This window comes from Chelonia mydas, chromosome 2, assembly GCF_015237465.2.
Source record: "Chelonia mydas isolate rCheMyd1 chromosome 2, rCheMyd1.pri.v2, whole genome shotgun sequence".
Lineage (NCBI taxonomy): Eukaryota > Metazoa > Chordata > Testudines > Cheloniidae > Chelonia > Chelonia mydas.
The window spans coordinates 50,823,047-50,842,520 of NC_057850.1; the positions used below are offsets into that span (position 1 = coordinate 50,823,047).

At 38.6% G+C, this 19,474-nt stretch overlaps 1 protein-coding gene across 5 annotated transcripts in view; it reads left to right on the top strand.

Moving 5' to 3' along the window:
• PAG1 (phosphoprotein membrane anchor with glycosphingolipid microdomains 1) overlaps positions 1–19,474 on the top strand; it is a 175,114-nt gene that overhangs the window by 35,939 nt on the left and 119,701 nt on the right. The gene's annotated exons all lie outside the window — the stretch shown is intronic.

Consider the following 19,474-nt stretch of genomic DNA (forward strand, 5'->3'; position numbering starts at 1 on the left):
GTAGCTAAAGAAGAGCTAATATCCTCATTTGGCCAAGTTTTCTGTACTAGGCTAAAAAGAAAATGTGCCTTCCTTTAGTTACCCCTTTGGGCAATTAGCTTATTAATATGATGGGTTCTACTCTCTGTCCATTGAGTCACAGTACTTTGGCCAGATCTTTCCTTTCCAGATGTAGAACTAGTGAATTTTTCTTTTATTTAGTGTGATTAATAGAGACTGAAATATATAGTTGAGGGAGATTTAATAGTGTGATATACATTGATTGTGCAAAATGGCAACAGAATAAAGTGGGATGAGGCTGTGTAACTTACTGGATAAAACACTATCTTTCAGGTCTGGGGTCACAATCTAAGTGGGACATATTTGCAGGTCTCAGTGCAGTTCACAACAGAAAAGAGATTACATCACCGAACTTTCATACATCATTTAATACAGCTAAGAGTTTGTGGCCTCTCTATAGAAGAGCTGCTGGTATTTAGCTGTTATGTAGACTTAACTATACCTCACCTCTAGATAGTGGGATCCTGTCATGTTGAGGTTGAGGTCACAGGGAAGGCAGAATGAGGAAATTTTCCCTGCAGCTGCCTGTTTAGCTTGGGGTTTAAAAAAGGAATTTCCAGTTTCTATCAGCATCAATCTCATAATGTTCAGACACCAATTATTAATTGAAAATGTCACAGAAATATATTTTGCCAATGTGCAGTATGTGTATACGTTTTTAAATATGTATATAACCAAATAACAAGGCCTGAAAGTTGCCCCTTATCATTCTATTTGTCTAATTAGGCTGTCTTAACAGGATCTCCAAAACAGAAGGGAAAGGAAGGGAGACATCTGGTAGCAATTTTCACATACTATACACAAGAGAACTCTTACAAAATGGGGTTTCACCCTTTAATTCAGCTTTTCCTTGATGAGATTCAGTTCCCCTCCCTTCAAGACAAACTGTGGCTTTTTAGGATCTTGGCATAGTATTTCAAGTGCGCACTGAGCTGCCCTTTGTGAACCCATAGTCACTAAACAACTTAAGCTGGTATGATGGAAAACAATCTTCCTTTTGTTAATTCAGGCAGGAGAGTCAGGGCGCTACAATGTTTGATAGTAGATGTCTCTTTGTTCAGGAGAATATTTTGACTTTTTCCTAGATAAATGTATTTAGCAGCAGGAACTTGGAGTTTTTGCATGGAATCAAGAAGCTTGATTTTTCCCCCCAAGCTTGTCCAAATGAGATTTCACAGTTCAGGAGATAGCCATCTATTTCCCCTCCTCTCTAGCAATATACAGTGTATTAAAACAGCATTTTTTATTTTATTATTAATTTCATATTCAGTGGGCTCATGCTTTTTAATTCTTGCTGTATTACTGAGCTGTATTAGGATAAAATTCTGTTGCTGGGACATGCTTCACTACATGTGCTAAATCCTGAGATCCTTTTACAATTTTTACTGAGTCCTTACTCAGGCAGACGTCATTGAAGTCAACTGGGATCTGAGTAAAGATCTGTTGATCTAGACCACTGATAAATCTGTTGCTGCTCATGCTGAAAACTGTAACAGTATATAAACTTTGGGGGTGATAGTGCATGTTCACGTGTGCATGTTTTGGCATAAATTCACGCTCAAGATTAAAATGTTAGCTATATAAGATTATAGAGAGAATCCTGCAAGAAGCTTCCTCTCTTACACCAGGACAGCTCCACCTCAATTGCCTCTGCTCATCTTAAAAGCTGATACAATTTTGGGATACAGAATCACTGTGTTGTGAGCAAAGAGATAGTAGTTCTTTGCTATATATAGCAACTGTGACACTAGGGGGAGATGCAGTAGGCATCTCTCAAGTAGGCATGTGTCAGGCTACTTCCTCTTAGAAACAGGACCTAACCCCCACCCAGAAACTCAGACAGCTAGCATGGACCATGAAGCACTGGTGTAACGTGCTTGCCGTGAGCTACGCTGGTTAACAAGTGGTTTGCCACATTCTGCAAGTATTAATGAAGTTCAGCATTCGAAGTTTACTTCTGACAAAGAAGATCTTAATCTGCTAGCCAGATGCAAATGTAAGAGAGCCAGCCTGGCTGCTGCTGAAACCTGACTATTCTTCAATACTTGGGATTCTAATCAGGCTCCAACTGTGAACAACTGGTGGACAAACACTCTCAATCAGACAGGCAGTGGGAAGAGGCAGAGCCCCCACTTGTCTCTCAAAACAGCATGAGCGTCTGCACACACATGACGGTTTAGTGTTCAAAATTTAGAATTTCTCTAGACACGAAGACAGGTTTCAGAGTAGCGGCCGTGTTAGTCTGTATCCGCAAAAAGAACAGGAGTACTTGTGGCACCTTAGAGGCTAACAAATTTATTTGAGCATAAGCTTTCATGGGCTAGAGCCCACTTCATCGGATGCACCCATGAAAGCTTATGCTCAAATAAATTTGTTAGTCTCTAAGGTGTCACAAGTACTCCTGTTCTTTTTTCTAGACATGAAGTTATTCAGGGATAGCTCTTCTGCTTCAAATTCATACCGTACCTTAATCTGGAATAATTTGCATGTATATTCAAGTCCTTACCCCCTTGTGGGGTTTGGTTCTATCTTTAACCTAAATAATGAAACACAAACCTCAGCGTAAGCTTTCTCCTGAGCTTGGCTTGTTCTCATGGTTTCTCCCTGCAAGACCACCAGTCCCTGACCTTAGGTACTTACTTTCCTCAAAAAATCACTTTTATACCATGGATTGGAGCTAATCAGCCTCCCCCCCCCCATTGTCTGGCTTCCAGCATGACTCACAAAACACTCCTGGCTCTCCCTACAGGGGCCTACACCCTAACATCCTTCCATAGGTATAGCCTTGCCATATCCTCTGGTTGCTTCCTCTAACTCACCAGTATCCCCTCCGCTTTCTTTGGATTCAACTCTCAGCCAGGTATGCCCCAGTCTTAGCTAGACACTGAGAAAGTTGTTCAGCTGCAACTTGTATAATCAGAAGAGTTCATAAAAACATAAAGCTTATGTCATCATCGGGGGGCTGGAACAATTTTTCTATTGGGGGTGCTGAGAGCCATTGAATCAAACTGTAAGCCATATTTATGACAGAAGCCACTTCAAGCTGGGGGTGCTGCAGCAGCACCCCCCGCACCCCAAGTTCCAGCACCTATGGTCATCATCAGTATACTGAAGGCAGTGCAGCCCATGATTCCTCACTGACACTTCCATGCACATACTGAACAGGAGGGAGGACAAGATGGAGCTCTACTGAACCCCTCCTGAGAGGGAAGAGGAGTAAGGGATCTGCCTGAGAGGAGAAATCAAAGCTGCTTGAGTTGTGCAGCTCTGGCTCCAAGATCCACTCATGATCAGTGATTTTGAAGACAGCTCCTAGATCTAATGATAGTCTTCCTTCTTACCTCCACCTCTTTCCCCTTCTCCTTTTCACTTCTGCACTGTTTTGAGTTGCAGCAGTGGGAACACTAAGCTGAAGATGTGGGTTTTACTTTTTGCTCCGTTGCTGAGAAATTCATGGTCACTCTTCTTTCCTCTGGTAATGAGGTCCATAGCGTGGGCCCCATTGCTGAGAAGGCCCTGCCTCCTGCTCTCATGAGGTTCACACCTGAGGTTAGTATTTTTATTGTTCCTGAGAAGTGCAATTGCCAGGGAAAAAAGGTGTCATTTAGGAGAGGCAATTTCCATCCTATTGTTGGCACTTCCATGAAGAGGTTTAACTCTGAGACTTTGAAATAGAGATGCTGTTATTTGGGGAGCCAGCACTGTGAACAGAGAAGTGGGGTGATGTGTTGCTGCGGAGGCTGGCTACTGCATTCTGGATTAGTAGATGCTTTTCTCATGTCAAAGTGCTTATACCCAGGTGTAATGAATAAGATGCTGTAGTTAAGCCTGGAGTTCGTGAAGACCAGGGATCCTAGTTTTCTGTGATAAACCCCCAAAATTCTCTGAATACAAAAACACCAAAATCTGTGTGTTTCTGTGATTAAAATGAAACACTGAACTTTAGTTTCCCTAGTCACAGTATACATAGGTATCAGTTGAACACAATGTTTTATTGATTGGATAAACAGGGTTCCACTGTCTATCTAATTGGGACTGGGGCCAGATCAGATAATCAAGACAATGCCTAAGACTAAAGTGTCAGTTTCCCATATTCCTGTGGGTGTGCTGGTGGTTCGGTTAATCCAGAGAGTCGGATAAACAGAGTTCTTCTGTATATGTTGGGTTTTTTTCCCCACAAAATGTAAAAACCTAAAGATTCTCTGTAAAAACGCAAATTCCGAGTTTTTCCATGGCAAGCTGATTTCTAGGGTCTCTGATGAAGACATAGATCACTGTGGCCAGCCAGGTCCATTTTTGAGAAGGCAGAGCAAATAACCTTTTATGATTCAAAGAGAAATCTTTTCTTCGTTGGAGCAGTTAACTAAAGATCCACCCTTTAATTCCCAGTTGCATGCTATATATATATATATATATAAATGATATAGAAAATATTAAAGAAACAAATTGCAACAAAATCTGAGGTCAGATATATAATAATTTTATTTTAATATATCATAAAGTAGAGGGATCCAAGTATTTCTGGGGTGGATTTTCAATCACAGAGCTACTACAGTGCATGTCAGAACCACAATAATTGTGGTGACTGTGAAAATAGGCTTAGATTGCTAGAATGCCTAAGGTGATTACAAGACTGCATGAATAATTAATTTACCCTGCTTTTGTTTCACCTTTGATCCCAGGCCTGTCTCAGGAAGAAAAGGCAATTTTAGAATAAGCTGATAGCTTTAAAATAAAAACTAAGTCAATTGTAATAATAGTCATCTTTATTACACAGATGTGCATTGAAACAAATCCAAGAGTAGCAAAGTGAGAGACGGTTTGCTACCACCTTCTTTGAAATGTGAATATAACATTAGAAATCTGTAGATGGTAATCACTGAATGCATTGCAATCAGTGTATCTATTCACATTTTTAAAGGAGAATATTGTTTCTCTTGTAATAGGATGAACAGTGGAAAAATGGTAGTCTTCTTAACAGCCCTCCTTACATTTTAGAATGTATTTTAGAATGCTTTTGTTTTGTTGTTAAAATTGCCCCATGTATTTGAGACAGACTTCAGCTGAATGACTGCCTAACGTGTGCTAGACATATATTGATTTTTTTCTTAGTTCAATGTTTCCCTTGGGCATAGTATTATTTATTCATAAAGCAGATATGATGTCTGTCAGGCAGTTACAGGGGTGTAAATCTGTAGTCCAGAAACAATGTGAAAAGCTTTGTGTGAACCCCCAGAAATCGATACACTGATGTCAAAGAGCAGTCTCTTAATTCTGAGCACGTGCTTGTGCAATCATTCAGTATGGAAAGGGAAACTTAAATAATAGTTTTTATTAAAACTGAAAGCCTACAGTTCATCTTTATTCCAATTTTCAATGTTCGTTTTCAAGCCAGTGTGGATGGTGGTGATAGTGGCAGAGTGGGTTGGTAGAAATCTAAGCTAGGACATCTCCGATTTCTAAGGCAGCTCTGCCATTGTCCAAACCCATATATATGTATGTAGCATAGAAACAAAGGGTTAGAAGGGACCACAAGGGTCATCTCATCTAGTCTAACCCTCTGCCAAGATGCAGGATTTGTTGTCTTGTATGCATAAATTAATTGAAGGGGAAATGATTTTACAGATAAAAATTGAAAAACTCCAAGGCTGCTCAGTCGGCCTAAACACCTACGATGCAATCCTAGCTCCATTGAAGTCAATGGGAATTTTGTCACTGACTTCAATGAGACCAGGATTTCTTTTCTTAAAGATAGGCATGATTTATAATCACTTGATTCTAATATTTCATATTCATATTTGAACATATATTGGAATACTAAAATAATAAATACTAGGCATTTAGAATATGAGTTGAAATGTTTTTGATAACCTAAACATTTAGGTAGAACTGGTCAGAAAATGGGGGCATTTTCTGCAGAAAATTTAGATGAAACCAAATTTGTTTTGACTTGTCATAAAAAATCTGCAGATAACCAAGAAGTATTCAGTTTGCTGATGAAAAACTCTTTCCCCCCTCCCCCGTTTTCCTGGAAAGCAGATACTTCCCACAAAACTTTTCATTTAGTTAAAAACTCAGATTTCCATTGGAAAAAATTGTAATGGGAAATGTTCACCTAACCTACATGCAGACCCTCCCTCAGCAATGTAAGCAGTCATGTAACTTTAAGCATGTGGGTCATAACATTAACAACTGACATCACATGCTAAGAGTTACACAAGTGTTAAAATATTTTGATGAATCAGACCACAGTATGGAACTTCCCTATGATTTATTTCAAATACGGGAAGGATGCTGGAAAAAATAGCATGTGATCATACAAAAGACTATCATAATGCATATGCATAGTGGAGTCAAATTAAGATTACACAGACAATCTTAATTCTGGCATTTCCTATCTCTTTAGCTTTGTAACCTTCATATTCTTTTAATGTAGTTTTTTTTGGTCATGTAATATAACTAATTGGTTCAAACGTTGTAGGGACTAAGACGAATAGACTTCTTTCTCTTAGTTAAAATTTTAGTACTCAGTGTTTTATTTACAACCAAAGAGTAGGCACAGATTAAATTTGTGAAGCTATGATATTTCCATGTGCAGGATATCTTGGAGGAGTTTGACCTCAAGGAAGGTTTTGACTTCTTCAATCACTAAACATAACGATACAGGCAATTTTAAATCACTCAGTTGGGACAGCCTAATCAGTGTCCATACCTACTGTGTAAGAGTGCCTGAGGCACCCACAATTTATATTGTTTTTTACAGTGAGTGGTGTGTTTGTTCAAACAGAAATTTCACACTTATAAACACAGGCTTTTTGGCTTTGTTAGGAAATCAAAGATATGAACACTCATCTTTGTGGCTCTCACGTTCTAAAAATGCATATCGGGGCACCACAGTGTTTCCAGGTGGCTAGATCTTACACCTTTTCTTCAGTGAATTTGAGACTCTGAGCTCACTTTATTTAATCCAGAGAATGTGTAACAAAAATTGACAAAATTCTTGTGCTAAGCTTTGCTATGTATTTGCACTGGACACATTTTTGCAGTCACAGCTTGAAGCAAGATGAAACATCATCGGAAGTATGTATTTCTCCCCCAACCACAACAAATTACTTTAAAAGTCCATGCAGTATGGTTTATGTCTGCAGCTGCTCTTTAGTTAAAACCTTATAAGAATTACTAGTTTCTGTAAGCAGCAGACACAGAGTATTTAATGTAATAACGGGATGTGTAGTGTAGTGTTAAAGACAGTTGCTTGCTGAACATTAAGCATAACTGTAATTGAACTGTATTTTTTCTGGTCTATTAAACTAGAGGTGGAATAACATTAGTTTTAAAATATCTATTGTATATTTGATATCCCACCAATTAATAAAATGTGTTTCTTCAACCTAAACTGAACTACATGCATCTCCCCTCTAAACTCTATTCATCACTGCCATTATTGCTGTCAGGAACCTAGCTGTTTGCCTGGTCTCTTACCTTCTAAATATTTTATTAGCGTGATTCTGTCTTCTCTTACCCCCTGTAACATTATCTGCATTCAGTGCTATCTCAGGTACTTGTCTGGTTCAACTCCTATTCATCTCATTATCTCCTCATGTCTTGATTTGAGTAATTCCCTCCATATTGTCCTCCTCACTTTCAAATCTCAACTCTTCCTACTTCTGCACATCCAGATTGTGTAGTCCTGTCTCTTCACATATACCAAGAAACAAGAACACATCACTCACATTCACAGAAATCTTCACTGATGGGAGCAGTAGCTAAGTTAGCAATTTGTAAAAGGCTGTAACTTAATATTCAGAACAGTTGATGCAGGCCAATTCTCACTGTCTCCAAGGCACCTTTGAACAGGTTGGGTGGAAGACCAACAGAGGGGCGCTCAGCAGCATGTTCATTCCATAACTTTTGGATGGCCTTTTGTACTGCCTTGAGTGACTGAGGATCTCCCCTGGGTCTGCAGTTGTGCGGTCTGCTTCTGTGAGCTCCTGGGTCTGCAGCTGTGCGGTTTGCCAGGTCACATAGCTCTAGACAGTCATCAGCAAGTGTGTGGTTCAGCAGGCTTTCATAATATGTGTTCCATCTGTCCAGCACCTCATCCACAAATAAGCAGAGAGAGCCATCTGGTTTCATGATGAGGATGTTTGAAGGCTGTTTAAGGCTGCCAGGCAGGCACTTGATAGCTCTGTAGGCAGGACACAGATAGTAGTAATTTAGGCCATCCTCTGCTTTGTCACCCAGGGAGTTGATGTAGATCTCACCATCAAGTTTTGTCATGGTCTGGGAAATGCCTTTCAGCCATGTACATTCTTGGATATCTCCCTGCTTAGCATCAGAGAGAGGCTATATAGTTCCTAAAATTAACTCGCATTTTGCAGCAGGAACAACTAGTCATATTGTATATTATGCACTGCAAATTTGTTAGTCTGGTTTAGACAGAAAATTAAACTATCACTTGCCTTTCTGGCAAGCAGCTGGCTTTGAGCTACCTGGCTATAGCTCAAAAACCTAGACCTAAGATGAAATCTTGGACCCATTGATGTCAGTAGCAAAGCTCCCATTGACTTCAGTGAAGCCGGGATTTCACTCCTTGTCTAACCCTTTTCCAGGCACCACAGGTCTACTCAGAGCACACTAACTGGCAATATATTTGGGCTGATGCTCAGTAATGCATTTTCCCTGCTCCCAAGAAACTCTTTGTGTGGCTACATCTGTGAGGCCCGCCTGTGTGCCAGTCCCCACCAACTGCTCCACTTCGTTGCTGTCTTCAGCACTTTCCCCTCCCCTGCCCCAGAGGCTGCTCAGGTTTTTTAGCTCAACTGCCAGCTGTTATGCCTGATTTCATTTCACCATCCTCCGCTTTCTCTGTTGTTTTTTTTTCAAGCAGGCAGAAAATGTGACATTTTTACTTACTGGTACAGCACTTATACATTTTGCAGCATTCTGGACACTAGGATTTTTCCTAGTCTGTGACGGAGACTTTATCTACACAACAGATACAGCACAGCTGACCAAGAGCTGTTGCAGCAATATGCATCATCCATGACCTGCAATGATCCCTGTGTAAGGTCCAGGTCGTTCAGGCTTTGTTCTGTTTCAATCATTAGCCTCTTTTCGGAGCCTGCAGGTGGGGGTGACAGATATTCTCCCTTTTGATGGTGGGTTTAGAGTACGTCTACACTACAGTGGAAGACTTTCAGCTGGCCCGGCTCAGCTGACTCTGGCTGTGGGGCAATAAAATTGCCTGGGCTCTGGGACCCTGCAAGAGAGGAGGGTTCCAGAGTCCAGGCTTCAGTCCAAGCTCCAACGTCCACACTACTGTAACCCCTGTGAGCCTTGAGTGAGCTGATCCGGGCCAGCTGTTGCTCTGCTGTGGGTCTTTTATCACAGTGCAGACATACCCTTAACGATTCAGACAGCTGACAGTAAAGGAGCTGGACTGATATCACCAATCCATTTTTCGCTCAGGCTGCCAAAAAGTTATCAGATGCCAAGGTTACTTCTAATCTGGGCTGGAATCAGACTGGTAGTTTAGATGTGAAAGATGCCATATCTCATGACCAGTCGCTTAAGAAATCTAGTTCCTCACATCCAGCACCACTTTTAAAACTGGAGCTGTTTGCTCAGTCTGCATGTGCAATCATGCATATATACTCACACTGACTTGGCATGTGGTCCACCCACCAGCTCACTGCTGCCTTTCTTAGCAATGCTGGGATCTATACTCTGGATTAAACTGAAGCTGTGTGTGCTTTTGCATGTAATAGTTATAGAATGCTTCCCCCAATTAAGGCTTTATAATTTTGAATAGGCCTAGCCAAACAACATATTTGTGCTTTATCTATACAGTACTTGCCGTCTTGATAGGGCAAAACTTGTCCATAGTTGCACACATAAAATGGGAAAATCCTGTTTCCATTTGCTTTGTGGCAGTATTGACCAAAGGAGTTCTTAAGCAAAGTGAATGCTTAGTATGCTTGCTTGCATGCTGATAGACAGCATGTTCTGATCTACAGCTATTTCATAGCAATGCTGGAATCTGGGTGACAGCAAACTGAAAGATTATTGTGTGTATTGTGTTTCCTCCAATATAGATGTTAATCCGTTATGAATGAGTGTTCGTGGTAATTTTGTTTGAAAGGGTATGCATATATTTTAAAGTAATTCATATTTTAAGTATAACAGACTTTACCAAAGAAATACCTACTTATGCAAAGTATTATTTCATTGATAAGGATCTACTGATGACAGTGCAATGAAAAGATTTCTCTCTTCACTTTTTTGTGGTCTTTTACAAATTTTAAAATTGTTTTCTTCTCATTTAAGTGACACTTCAGCTGTTTTTCTGAAAATTGTGGGTGGGTTAATTAGACATTAACCACAACACAAGCCATGCATGGGAAGAGGAAGAGTTTAACATTCTTTAGCACTTCTTGATTGACAGTAATTGATATATATAGCATTCTTGCTTCTCTAAGTAGAGGATGACACTTGTTTTCTTGTTTATATACATTATACAGTATTAAAAAAGGGGTATTGTGGGAAGTTCATTAATAGGTCATAAAACATACAGGAAATAGTCCATTCACAACATCGATGTAGAATAAAAGACAATGCTGCTTTTGAGATTATCTTCTGTGGAGAGGTACAAATCAGATGTTAATATCAACGTTAGTTACTTAGCTCAGATGGTCATGTTGTTTTCTCTACAGTTACCAGCTGCTGTCTCAATGCTATCTTGTATAATAGATTTGGATCAAAGGTAAAAATATAATGTATCAAATGGAATAGTATCCAACAGAATTAAAGATAGAACATGGTGTGTGTGTAAAAGCCAAAATCAGACTCTGGGATGGTTGGTGAAGACCTGTTTGTACTGATCCTTGTATGTCAAGACTAATTTATTGTAACTACTGTCTTCATAATTCATTAAAATATAACTAGTAATTAGTTTATGAAAATGAGCTACCAAGATAGTTATGTCCTGGGCTTTGAAATTAAACTATGAAAGGTATCAGTGTGCATTTTATTACATGTGCACTGTTTCAGAAGATATTGAGGTTGGGGGAGTGAAAAATAATATGTTAATACAACTTGATGGGGGGGGTATATAAAAACAACAAGGAGTCCGGTGGCACCTTAAAGACTAACAGATTTATTTGGGCATAAGCTTTCGTGGGTAAAAAACCACTTCTTCAGATGCATGGAGTGAAGTTTGCAGATGCAGGCATTATATATATACTGACATATGAAGAGAAGGGAGTTACCTCACAAGTGGAGAACCAGAGTTGACAGGACCACATGACACTGTCAACACTGGTTCTCCACTTGTGAGGTAACTCCCTTCTCTTCATGTGTCAGTATAAAATGCCTGCATCTGTAAATTTCACTCCATGCATCTGAAGAAGTGGTTTTTTACCCACGAAAGCTTATGCCCAAATAAATCTGTTAGTCTTTAAGATGCCACCAGACTCCTTGTTGTTTTTGCAGATACAGACTAACACGGCTACCCCCTGATGTGTGTGTGTGTATGTATGTAATTTCCTGTGGACGCAATGGGAAATACCACTATAATATGTTAATCACATGGTTATTGTTAAGCTGAATGTACCAGCTTTAAGGGTTATATGAGTCTGTAGGTATAATAAAATTATACGTAAAAAGTATATTAAAAGAACATTATTAAGGTTGCAAAGAGAAACACTTAAAAGTTAGAAAATGTCAGAATATCTGTGAATCTTTGATTCAACCCCCTTGTGTATATGTATTATGAGGCAGTCTTTACATCCATGATCACATACTGTTTTTCAGCAGAATGACCCAAGCCTCATTCAGTGCATAAGATGGATGTTGCTCATTGAATGAGCAGCTCTTCAGTATTTTGTTGACTCTTTCTTGTTCAATGTGTGGCCCCACGACATATTAACAGCACTCTATTCAAACACTGCTCTGACAACAGAATGATTAATTTCTTCACGGGCTTTTGAGTTACTGTGCTCTGAGTAATTTACAAACACCAATACATTTATTTTCATACCTTCCCTGTGAGGTGCATTATCACCCCGATCTTCAGGGAATTAAGTTGCAAAGCTCTAGCAAGTGTCTACTGAGCATGTGAACTGCAATATTTCAAAGAATTTGACCAAATTTGGCCACCAGTCTAACAAATTTTAAATCCTTGCTCTAAAGCTTGGAGGTATTACAGATTGTGCAAAAAAAAAAAGGACACCAGATATTTTTTTAACAGGAACAATATAACATTATTAATCCAGCCTCATCAGAAATAGAACTGTTTTACTCATATTTTCCAAAATATTCAGCTTGGGCAAGACACCACATAGTTACAGTTTGGTAAAGTTAAAAGCAACAGAAAAGAGGATCTTATAATGAGAAATGTTGGGCAACCTTAGTCATAGCTGTGCAACCAGCCCTTCCTATAATAAAACGTATACCATGGCCCTTACAGCTGATACAGATCTGAAATAATTTCTAAAATAATACTACAATCGTTTTTTGTAAAATATCTGACATATACCTAATACATAGGTGTATGTTCTGGTATAAAAGTTTTGTCAGTACTTATTTGGGATGGCATTTTTTTAAACAGTAGTGGATCTATGCATTAATCCAATTCTACAGAGCTCCCAGGGAACTATAAAACCTATAAATATATATCTTTTCTGTGTATAGAAAAGTCCTGGTTTTAAGGTCTGATATCACAGGCTCTTCCAAGGTAAGGAAGACATGGCAGTGAGGAGCTGGGAATTTCTCTTTGGATGGTATAAATATTTTGTTTCTAGCTCTACAGCGATGTGAGGTAACAGATGCTAAAGTCACAAGATTGTTATTTATATAAAAGTTGTTATGGCTCCAGGATTGAATAGTGTTCATTTTGGGCCTTTAACATGCATAATATTTAAGGGACAATTCTATTTTTTGTTTGAAGATGATCTGTGGTTGGAGGGTGCTGGGTCTTTTTTGGGAGATAAATTAATGAGCAAAGAGCCAGAAAAGGCACATAAATTCATTTGTGACACGATTCGGCAATTTATCACATGAATATCCTCTCCATATTCATGGAATGTATGTATATGTATTTTGCATCTATAATCTATGCTTAAAATTTACATATAGTGGTCACACTTAAACAGCTTGTACTGCTGTGAGGAAGGTTTCCTGTACATATAATAGGGGATACCAGTAGAAGTGTATGGCAGGGATTCAAGCTGGTAAAAATGTTTGAAGTGCGACCATTGAACATATATGAGATAATATATTTATATTGTATGGTAAAATCAATATAATGTATAGTGGTTGTGACAGATGCAACATGCACTGCCCTGGAAATAAAAGTTCTTAAAATCCACACACAAGTATACAGGTAGCATTAGTACAAGCTTGCTTATAGTGCACTCCAGTGTGCCCAAATCGTGCCCTGGAGGGGACCATCTGTAAGAGTAGCAGTGTAGTTAGCCCATCATGTTCATCCAAGCTATGATTTTTAAAGGGTCTAGAGGGATATAGGCACCTCTCTCCTATTAAATTTCAGTGGCAATTCAGTGTCTGAGTCCCTTGGGTTCATCTGAAAATTCTAGCTTCAGTGTCCAGCCTCTCTGTTGAGATTATCAACGAAGATGCCAATTGTGATGGCATTTTATGTAATGTCAGTATCTGTCCACTATAAACTGGAATCAGTCTATCACTTCAGTTCAAGCAGCCATCAAATTGTAACAACTGTTGCTCATTACTGACCTTGCATGGATTTTGTCCAGTTGATCTAAGCTTCATATCTAGTTACCAAACCCCTGAACCTTCATCTTCCCCGATAGTCTAAACATTACATAATTTAGTTATGGGTTGTGAGTTCAGATTAACTATAGAACATAACTTTAAAATTATAATACAAATATTACTGCTCTAAGTAATCTAAGGAAAAAGGCCACTTGTATTAAAGGAGTGCAGCTATAAGTTTCAGTGATTTTAGGCCCCAGTAATGGCAAGTTGTTCTGAAAGGGAGGACCAACGTGCCTTTATGGAATAATTTGCTGTATTGGGGCCTTAATTCTTTATATTAAAGGATTTGCCTTAGCAATTCCCTATAAAGAAATCACAAAATATACTGCAGCAGTATTAAAGAGATGAATTATACATGCAAGGATTCACATGTGATGTTAGAAACATAATGCTTAATTGAGAGTACTGTGTATAACAGATCACCAAACCCTACAATGCTTCTGCACAAAGGGGTCAATTAAAGACTGAGAGCAAATTTGTCCTTGTGTAATGCTATTCAGTTCTGTTGGTTTACCCCAAGAATGCATTTGCATTGCTATTTCAGTCTTACCTCTGAATTTCCTTTTGTTTATGTAGTTCAATTTTCATACCTTGATTGCAACCTTAACATTATTTGACCATAATTTGTGGTTTAATTTCTTTATTGTAGTAAAAGGGGAGCCACTGATACACTATTTAAGTGGAAATATTCTTCAGAGCCAGTACTATGCTAGGTAAGGTATATGTTAGCATTCCAAATCTGCACTTCTTTGTGATAGCAGTTGAAAAAAGGGGAAATATTGGTTCCTGTCAACATACCATCTTTTGTTTTTAGTCTGAGTTCTATTTAGCATGCTGTAATCAGTGAATATTTTAAGGTTTAATATTCTTGTATTGTATCAAGGCTGAGTGATATTCTTAATACTCATTGACAGCATATACTCTTGGCACCTGTTCCTGAAGTCCACATCTAGCAGAAATCCCCATTGATTTACATGGGCTCTTTGCCTGCCACAATCTTTTTTTCTAACTGTGGCAACAGTAACAGACTAGAACTATACATTATTTTTCTCCTGTCTAATAATTGTCCTGCAGTAATTTATAAATGCTTTGCAGTGCTGGCTTTTACAATAGCTTAGTAGTAATTCTTAAAGTTCTTTCAGCAGGATTCTTTAAATTTAGGATGTAGTAAAAAATCTGGTAATTGTTTGTTGTATAGCAGGAGAAATCACTATTGAAAAATAAGCCCTTGGGTATAATCAGGAGGATATTTTGCTAACGGAGCTGCTCCGTTATGGCCTGTAAAATGTGTCTATTAGACAGTGTCCTCTTCTACATCATACATTGCTGTAACCATTTCCAGAATTTTTGTAATGGTTCTATTTTCCAGATATGCATTAGTATTGACAAGAGGCCTCCTTTCTGGTTCATAGTAGGCTACATTATTCAGTATGGATTTAATTCCACCAGGAATCAGGGTGGTGAAATGTGCTGTATGGCAGCTGGCACAGCAGCATTTTAATTCAAATAATAGAATCCAGCTGGTGGGGAGTTGACGGATTTTTGAGACAGACGTGACTTAGTACAGATCTTCCTTATTTCTTTAATAAAACGTATTATCCTGGCATATTAACCAAATGTTGATGAAAATACCAAATGTGCAGACCCAGTAGAAGTAAAACTGATTATATGAAGTCATTAAGGTAATTAAAGTGGGGAGAAAATGTAGTTTTAAAATTATATGAAATAAATGTATGCAAACTCCTCTCTCACTTGCACTTCACAAAATTACCTCTGGTTTGCAGATATATATGTGATTATTTGGTACAAGATCTTCTTTGCTGAACCCATTGTATGCAACCCTCACTGCTCTTCATCTTTTTTAACTGCCTGCTGTTGTCACTGGCAACAAGAGACCCCTTCAAGGTAGATATTCATTTCTATGCTGTCCCTAAATGGCTGTGTTACAGAATAGTGGCTTAAAAGTGATTAACTCCAACAGGAAAATACATGCCTTTTGTATGAGCATTCTGTCGGAATGTTCTTTCACATGACACTTTTCTAGCAATGCCCTTTTTCTATATTACTTAAAGTTGTAACTATCCCATAGAATAAATTTAAGGGGGATCTTACTGGTGTATAGGAGTGAAGATTATGTGACCCTCTTATACTTTGTAATGGTGCTGTAGAGGTTGCCATACTGGAAACAGATCAACAGGTACTACACTTTTCTGATGGCTTTTCTTGTGAATTTTGATATACTGCCTAGAATAAACAAGCAGCCATGACAGGAGACTCATTCTGTCTCTGTCATATTTTGATATTATTGAAAAAAATGACTCAGCCTGCCAAACATAATAGTTGATTTTTTTTCGATACACTGTACATCATCATCTTTTTCTGCCAGTGTAGTTAATTTATCAGTGCAAAGAAATTGCTAATGTCAGTTCCAGCGCTGCTGCTGCTGTATTGCTGTTATTTGAGTGCTGACTGTGTTCAGTGCAGTCCTAACATGAAAGGAAACTCTGGTTCAAATCCTGGCCTCACTGGAGCCAGTGGCAAAATTCCCAGTGACTTCAGAGGAGCCAGTATTTCATCCATGGTCTCTTCTCTGCTCTGCTTACAATTTAAGGGCCCAGTCCTGTGACGTGCTGATAGCTTTCAACTCCCATTGCAGTTAATTACATTTGAGGGAACTCAGTACTGCACAAAATTAAGCCATCTGTTAAAGAAAGTGTGATATACTGTGTCCAATCCTGCAAATCCTTGTTCACGTGAATGGTCCTTACTCCATCAAACAGTTCCATTGAAATCATTTCCATGGATGAGGACTTCTCATGCCAGGACTAAAGGGTAGAAGGATCGGCCTCATCAAAATTTATTAAACATACCTGATATGTAGGCTGAAATTTCATGTGCCCAGAGTTTTGTTTTTAAATAACAGTTTTTAATGGTAGCTTTATATGTTCAATATGTTGTGTGTCGTCATTGAAAGGCTTATGGAAGGTTTTGTATATGATGATTGCATAACCAGCAGGCATAATTAGCTTTAGCTCTATTAACATTTGCTAGAAAGGGAACGATTTATTACAGCTCTGTTCTGTTAGGACACCTTTCTTTAAGGTGTGAAATAAATGTATTTGAAAACCCAAACCAAATGTTTCCAGTTATTTCAATAAAAGTCTTGGAAATGTAAATAAATATTCATTAAGTGAACTTATTGTTTTATTATCGCCAAGATGTTTTTGTGATCTTCATGCTTTCTAATAATATTATGCAGAGGAGGTGTGTATATGATTTCTTTAATTAGATCTTTATTTGGCTTGTCTGTTGCCCTGTTATATAAATGCCTTATTGAAATTATAAATAATTTTAAAAACCTAAACAAAATGCAAAGTACTCTTAATACTTACTATTTGGTACAGGTGCTAAACACTCAGGAAAGAAATAAATTATTTTGAGTTATGAACAGGGATATAATGAGGAGTTCTGAAATTAAGAAACTAATGAGGTTGAAAGTAAGAAAGGGTAAAATATGGACTGAATATCAGGAAATTTTCATGATCTTAAGACCTTTGAAGCTGTGAAGCAATTGTCCTAGGAAAGTGATGGGAGTTCATTCACTTTTGACATTTTTAAATTATCCTCTCCCAGCCTAGAAAAGGTGTTATGAGGAATAATTCTACATTTTCAGGGAGATGGACTCTGTACACTCATTAGGTATTTTCCATCTTTGACATTTCTGATTCTCTAACTGATTCTATCATTTTGCAGTAAACCAAATGAGGCTGTGATGAGTGTTATCAATACAAAATGTTGGTTCTGGTACACATTTATTGGTTTGAATTGAAATGTATATATTTTCATTTGGATTTGTTGAGTTGAATGTGCTTGGGGCAACAATGCGCGTAATAATGAATTGGTTTTAATGAAACGTTATTGGACTGGCAGTGTTTATTTCAATTAAAACTGCTAGGTGGATAATGGTGGATTATGCATTAGTCATGCAATTTATGTCTGAAGATAACAGCCCTTTCAAAACTGACTAATTAAGCAGCCTATTTATAAAGTAATCCAATAAATGTTAGAGTGATTGGGGCTCTGTTCTTGCAAACAAATAAGCTCATGTGTGACACTGCTTACACAAAAGAGACAATGAGATGAGGGAATATATTTTACTGGATCAACTTTTGTTGGTGGAAGGTACAAGCTTTCAAACTACACAGCATTCCTCCTCAGATGCAGGGAAGGAAGCAGAGTGTCTAGGACAGATTGATAAACAAAAGAGGTAATGCGTGTTGGAGGTGGTCGCTCTTGGCGAGCAGTTGGGGGTTAGTTTGTTGTTTGAAGTGGGCAGTTAAGTGTAGCAGGCAGTGTTGTGTGTTATAAAGGGTTTGTAATGAGCCATATACTAGTGTCCCTGTTAAGTCCAGGGTTTCTAGCATCTAGCAGAGTTATGAATTGAAGTTCCCAGGCTCGCCCTTTGAAGGTGCTGTGCAGGTTTTGTTTGGGGACAAGTGTTGAAAGATCACTTTGTGAAATGAGTTCGCCCCTGGGCGATAAGGGGTTTTTGTCTTCTATCATTTTTCTGGGTAACTTCATTCAAGAGTCTAGTGATTGTCTGGTTGCACCAACAACGCTGTTATTGGGGGGATTTGATGCCCTGGATGAGATGCTACTCCATATGAGTCATCCCATTTGCTTCACATGAATAGTTATGTACTTGCTTAAGTGTTTATAGTATTTGGACCTAAAACAATAAGCACTCAAAATAACTCATTAAGACCCTGATCCTTTAAACACCTTATTTATCATGTGCTTAATTTTCCTACCATGAGTTGTACCATTGATTTAAATTTTATTGATTTCACATGTAAATCATGAACCTCCTCATGTAAGGAAGAGAAGGCAATCAGTCTTCAGTACAGCTTTCATGTTGCTCTGTAAACAATTGGCAACAGGAACTCAAATGTTCTAAATGTGACAACCTTCCCTGAATACAGTGTATGTTCTATCCAGTGTGATGGATAGAGTAAAAGTGCTCTCAGTGGGAACCTCCATTGTGCTTCAGAGGTTGTTTTTGATGTGGGATATACAGAAAACGCACCCACCTGACAGCATTTCAGCCAGGTTCCCATTTGGCCTTGGTTTCATTTAGAATTATAACAAAGTATTTGAGCCTCTGTGTATTAGTCCCCTCCAAAGCTCCCCCCAATGCTGATTTTCATGTATGCTTTCTTAGGACTTGTCTACACTTACAGTGCTGCACCAGTGCAGCTGTGCCCCTGTAGTGCTTAGTGAAGGCACTCCTATGCAAATGGGAGAGCTTCTTCTGTTAGTGTTCGTACTCCATCTCCCTGAGAGCTGGTAGCTATGTTGACGGGAGAAACCCTCCCATCAACATGGCACTGTCTACACTGGGGGTCAGGTCATTATAACTTTGTCGCTCAGGGGTGTGGAATTTACAGACATAAATTGGTAGTGTAGACCAAGCCTTAGGGAGTGAAAAATTTGCAGACTCGCCAAAGATTTTAATACGAATAGTCAACAGTTTATTCAAGCATATTTTCAATATATGGAAACTTGCCTACAAAAGAAAATACTCATATTTTGGCTTTAGGCTTTCCTGGGAGTTCAA